This window comes from Echinops telfairi, unplaced genomic scaffold (genome assembly GCF_000313985.2).
Source record: "Echinops telfairi isolate 266 unplaced genomic scaffold, ASM31398v2 ScPeMD7_1;HRSCAF=3_0, whole genome shotgun sequence".
NCBI lineage: Eukaryota > Metazoa > Chordata > Mammalia > Afrosoricida > Tenrecidae > Echinops > Echinops telfairi.
In genome coordinates, this window is record NW_022103896.1 from 22,003,473 (window position 1) to 22,009,776 (window position 6,304).

General features: G+C 46.8%; 1 pseudogene; it reads right to left on the bottom strand.

The window, feature by feature from the left end:
• Nucleotides 1-350: 350 nt before the first annotated feature.
• On the bottom strand, nucleotides 351-473 carry LOC115869090 (annotated as a pseudogene).
• Between the last annotated feature and the right edge of the window lie 5,831 nt (nucleotides 474-6,304).

Below are 6,304 nucleotides of genomic sequence, written 5' to 3' on the forward strand. Positions count from 1 at the left end.
GCCCACGGGCCACCGTGACGAAAACACTGGCTGCTGACTGAAAGGTCTGCTGTTCAAACCCACCAGCTGCTTCAAGGGAGAAAGATATGGCGAATATGCTTGTGTGAAGAATTGCAGCCTTGGACACATGGAGGCCATTCTGCTCTGTTCTGTTGAGTCACAGTGAGTTGGAATTGAGCTTGGTGTGGCAGGAGTGGTGGGAGTGGGGAGCGGACTTGTTAAAAGTGGGCTCTTACCTGCAGACCATCGAGCTCATCCTAAGTGAGAAGGTGACTCCGTCTCTTAGCACCACCGTGCTGCCTTCTCATTTACTCAAAAGGAATAGCAATTGCCTTGCAACATTTTTTTTTTTTAATGCAGTTTCCCACATTTGGGGAAATTGCAGGAGTCAGCACATCCGGAGTGCAATGGATAAGCCTTGCTCTGGGAAAACCACCTTCGTGATCATGGTATCTCCCCTGCCAGGGAAGTATCGCCTTGCAACATTTTTGTAAAATAGTTTTGCTCCGCTCAGAAACTACCACCTTCTTCCTAGCCTATTTATAAAGGTCACTAAAAATATGATGCTTTTACTGGGATGAACTTGAACTGAAGATCAGTAAGTGTTATGCTGGTTCCCACTGGGTTTGGTGAGCCCAGCTGACAACATTGTCTTGTACTGGCCGATGACGCAGACTCTCCACCAGTTAACGCGGGAGAAATGGAAGGAGATGTGGATACTCATTGGCTTTGACCTACTTTTTTCCATTTTTAATTGTGAATTAGGTGAAAGTTTACATGCAGATCATTAATTTTTCATCGAACTATTCATGCACACTTTGTTTCAACCAATCCATAGCAATCCCCTCTGTGAACTCTCTCTCAACTCACATCCTGTGTTTTGTTTCCATTTTACCTTCTTCCCCAACCCTATGAATTTTATCTGTGGGCAAAACTGCCCTGTGGATCTTAAATAATTTATTAACCTATTGAGGAGCCGTGGCAGTGTCATGGGTTATACATTGGGCTGCTAACTTCAAGTCCAGCAATTCAAACCCCCCAGCAGCTTCTCCAGAGAAAAATGAGGCTGTCTGCTTCCGAAAAGATTCACAGCCTCAGAAATCAGTTCTGCTTGGTTTCATGGGGTCACTGAGTGAAATAGTACAATGCCATAGAAATAAAAGGAAAGGAGAACAAAGTCAGAATCAGTTCAGAGAGCAGTGGGTCTGGTGGGTACTCCAATGATGTGCGAGGTGAGGTCAGGGCCAGACCTAAAGAGTGACGGACAGTCATAGCCTTGGGTTTCCACAAGTCTCTACCCATCCAGTCAACCTTCTTTCTCGTACAGGTCTGAAGCCAGTTCCACGCTTTCCTCACACGCACTGCAGGCTCTTCGAATTAGATCCTTTTCAGAAGAGTTTGTAGTTAGCCAGGCACCATCTAGTTCTTTGGGTCTCAGGGTTGTGAAGAGACTAACATTGCACCTTTGATAACTAACCTACTCTTTGAAACGATGCTTTCCACAATTGATTTGCATATGGTTATGATTCAGCAGGCCATTTGGGGACTTCATAAGCCAATGGCCAGATGTAAAGTTTTCAGGCGAGTGAGCAATCACCACAGGTACATTGGAGCTTTTTCCCCTCCTGTGAATTCTGAAGAAGGACGGAAGATCTTACACTCGTCAGTTGGCTCTAAAATGGAAGGTGTGTCTCTTCCTGGTTTGGCAGAGCTGGTGTTTCTCAAGGATCTGGACACAGACGACAAAACGCCCTCCACCAACAGGCCATCATTTCAGGGGCTGTCGTTTCTGGGTAGTTAGAGTTTAAGATTTGCTATGTTTGATGGTCATTGTAGCTTCCTTCAGAGATGAGTAGATTTTCAAATCACAAAACATCAGGCAAGCATTAAAGTGAATGTGAAAATCAATGACCCTTCATAGTTATAAGTATGCAGATGGCCACACCAAGGCCAGTGGACCCGTGCTTAAAGAGCCTGGGACAGACGGCTTTCTTTATTCAATTTCTCTGTCGTCTGCTCCCCCCATCTCATGCTACCACAGAAATGTGTCAGTGAGTTCAAATCTCTGTGACTAATCGAGATGCAATTTATAAGCCATTTTGCCCATATCAATGTAGCAGAGGCTTGGGCGTTCTGCAACTGGCCTCCTCCACTGGGCTCCCTGCCCCCACCCTCCCTCACAAGCCTAGACTCTGCTTCCACATCCCTTCCCTTGTTTAACTGACCTTGACACTGCCCTGGCAACAACACTGCACTCGGTGCTTTAAGACCATCAGCAGGAAGGCCGGGGGCTGCCCAGCTAGAGAACCAAATGTGTTACTGCTATTAGGATCTGCACCAGCACACACTTCCTGCCAGCAGGCACTGGGGTACCATTTTGCAGGGCTATCTTCTTAGACCATCACTACCACCCTGCGAGGGGCACTGTTACTGCCATTTTGTCGAACAGCAAGCAATCTCAGAGAAATGAAAGTTAACATGAACAAGTATGTAGTGGTTACGTGCTGGGCTGCGATCCACATGGTGGGCAGTTCAAAACCACCGGCCTCTCCTTGGGAGAAAGACTAGACTTTCCACTCCCTGAAACAATTGCGGTCTCTGAAACCCATGGGGCCAGGGCTGGCTATGAGTCAGCATTGACCCCATGGCAGTGGGCCTTTATGTACTGTCAGGAGCCCTGGTGGTGGTATAGAGCTTACCCATTGGGTTGTGATCCTCAAGGTCCACAGTTCAAACCCCCCAGCTGCTCTGTGGAAGAAAGATGGGGCTTTCTACTCCTATAAACACTTACAGTCTTTGAAACTCACGGGTCAGTTCTACCTTGTCCTGTGGGGGTCACTAGGAGTGGTCACTGTGCTTGCTTTTTGAGTTATAGGTAGCCCAAAGCACTGAAGGTTTGGTGCATTTTCCCCTCTTGGGTGAGAGACCAGGGTTCCCTTCTCAGCCAAGGCACTCCATGTGCAGCCTCCACCCCTTTTTGAGTGGAGGTTGGTGTGCTGAACAGGTGTCTGCAAAGCCTCCAGACAAAAACTCGAAAGAAAGGCCTGGCCATCCTCCACTAGGATTGATAGGTAAGCCACCTGCAGGCCATTGTGGGAATGCTGGGAGACACACAGTGTTTGTTTCTGTGTGCAAGGGCCGACTGCATGGCAGCACCCAATGGCTCTTGACCACACCCTCAATTTAAAGGTGAGATGACCTATTTTCACTCTTGGCTTGGTGTCCCTCCCAGAAGTGAACTGGAAAATACCTCTGGATGGGAATCTCTTTTTGGTATTGCAATGGTTGTGAGCCCTGTTGGCATGGTAGTTATGTGTTGGGCTGAGATCCACAAGGTTAGCTGTTCACAACCACCCACAGCTCCGTGGAAGAGAGACAGGGCTTTTTACTCCCACAAACAGTTGCAGTCTCGGAAACTCACAGAGGCAGTTCTGCCCTGTCGTGTAGGGTTGCTGTGAGTCACATAGGTCTCTATGGCAGTAAGCTTGGCTTTGGAAACATCTCTCTGTTATCATCTATCTATCCGTGTATATATATCATTGTTTTCAAATGTTAGCATGGTTTTAGAATTCTAGAAATGTTTCAAGGAGCGTGCCCTGCTCCAGTTAACATCTGATATTCCTGAGATCTATTTGTCACAACGAATGAAGGAACCAGCCTTGGTCTGTGATTCATCACTAGCGCAGTTCCCAGATAGTGCAAAGCGTAAGCGCTAAGGTTAGCAGATCAAACGCACCCAGTGTGCTTGGAGGAAAGGCCAGGCAATCTGCTTCAGGAAGTTCACAGTCTCAAAACCCTGTGGAATATAAATCTTCTATGCAGCACACGGGGTCACCATGAGTTGGAATTGACGCGATGGCAGCCGCATGGGTGTGTGTGTGTCTTGTTATTTGTGCATCTCTTTCCGTTTTTGCCTTGTGCCCTTTTTCTGTCTCGAGACCCCATAAACAGGCCCCCATCTGTCCCACCCCATTCAGTTGCCATGCCTCCCTTAGGCCCCCTGGCCTGTGACAGTTTTCTCAGGCTCCCTTTGCTTTGGGCGACGTTGACAAGAGTTGAGGACCACTGGGGAGGGATTTTGTAGCAGTCTCTCAATGTGGGTGCTTTGCCCATTTTGTCTGGCATCTCTTTGGACTCATAAACAAAGGCCTGGTGGCTTCGTTAGGAAACCTTCTCAAAAACACTTGTATTGTCAGAGCTTCACTTGCAGATGAGAACACGCCTCCAGGGTCAGTGTGAATGGAGCCATTTAGGGAAAGGATAGCTAGGCACAGCCAGGGCAACTGCACTTTTGAACTGAATGAAGACAAGGACACATTTCCTAAGAAATCCGTCACCCCAGAAATCTCTTTCCCATGCACACTCCACTCTAGATATTTATAAGAAAGCGAGAAGTCATTTTTCCAAATAATCCGGTGGATGAGACTTTGGTGTCAGTTAATGATAAAATTGTCATTGTAAATAGCATGTTCACGGCCAACGAAAACAGATGTCCATCCAACAATTTGGAGCCATCCAATGCATAAAACAATTTGCAGATAATCTCCTAAACTGATATAGTATCAGAATGTATTCATTGTCAATTAGCTGTACATCCAGGCTGTATGTCTAATTGACCAGTTAATTCCCAGGCTATCTCAGGAGCTACTAAACATGGCTTACAATGGACCCCTGGGTACTGCACTTCCAAATGACTCACTGTTGATAAGCAACAGAACAGATTCCTTTGCTTGTGCAAGGAAGACAGAGTGCACGATGCTGCCTTCTGTATGCAAAAGCAGGGGCCCATCAAGCTGTTGTTGACTCGGTCTGAATTCTTAATGCAGTGGCATAATCATGAAGCATCTCTATTCAAGGGACTAGCTACTTCAACTGTCTTAAGGAAAGACATCTTTCACCAAGATTGTGATATTGGAGACAAGAAAATGAGGCCGAAATAGCCGATCATAATCTTAGAAAAAAGCCTTCTAAGTGGAAGCTCTTGAGAATGGCTGTTCTCTGAAACACACCTAACTTGGGACAGTTTGAGTAGGTACAAAAGTCCCTTGACCATGGCTGCCAAAAGATTCTGTATCCACTTTGGAGTCCAGTGGGAAGTTCCTCACAGCACCACCACTGAACGATGTCCTTTCTCTCCCACCATCCATCACTGCAAGTGAACCTGGCAAACTCCCGTTTATGAAAATTGAGCCAAGGTTCATTACAACAGGGATATGATAGTTGTGAGCTGCAATCAGGAGCCTCTCGGTAATCCAGATGCTGCTAATCCAAAGTCAGTTGGAGTCACGCGGAGGTGCCTCAGAAAAAGACTTAGCTAGCAGTCTCTTCTGAAAAAGCAGTCACTGGAAGCCTTAAGTAAGGGCACAGCTCTACTCGGACACCTGTGTGGTTGTCATAGGCTAGCGTTGACCTAGGTGGCAACTGGTTAATTAGAGATCAAGGTGATTTTCTAAGCACCCCCTGGGCAGGCTTCTGTGTGCACTTCTCACTGGGGCCCAGTAGCTCTTGACTCCAGGTATAGGCATACTACACAAACCCAGAGAGACCAGTTCATTTCCAAAGAGGGAACCAGAAGTGGTCGGGGGCAGGTCTCCGATGGTTGAATGATATCAGGTCTTTGCCTTCAACTCAGAACTCACCCTTTCTTTTTGGGACTTGGGTTTTGAAGCACCCTCATTGAACCGGAAGGTCAGCAGTTCTAAACCACCTGTTACTCCAAGGGAGAAAGAGGAGACTTTCTACTCCCATAAAGAGTTGCAGTCTCGGAAACCCACAAAGGCAGTTAGTTCTACCCTGTCGTACAGGGTCACTGTGAGTCGGCATCAACTCGAGGGCAGAGTGTATTTTTGTTTTCCCCATTGTCTGGAGGCCTGCACTGCAGCAGAAATTGGAAGTAGTCTATTATTGATTGCAGCTGCATCCTGGTTTGGCAGAGGAAGATGAGTGTAGAAAGCAAATTCAGTCCCATTGGCAAGGATACACTCCAGGTGAGCAACAATCAGGAAAGATGCCTAGAGGCAAGGTTTCAGTCCTGGGGTCAGAACTGACAGTCCCAGGATGGATAATGAGTGCCTTATCTTCCCCCCCCAGAGTGTAGCTCTGGGTGTAATTATAATATGAAGATGAACACAGCGTGGAGAGTGATCACAATGCTCATTTACACCCACAGGAACAATCCTTTCTCTGCATTCTACTGGGGAACACAGTGGTAGTACAAGATATATGTGCTAAGTGTGTGTGCTTTGTGTGTGTTTCAAATGATGTTATTCTTAGAATACACACAACAAATTCACTGTTCCTATCT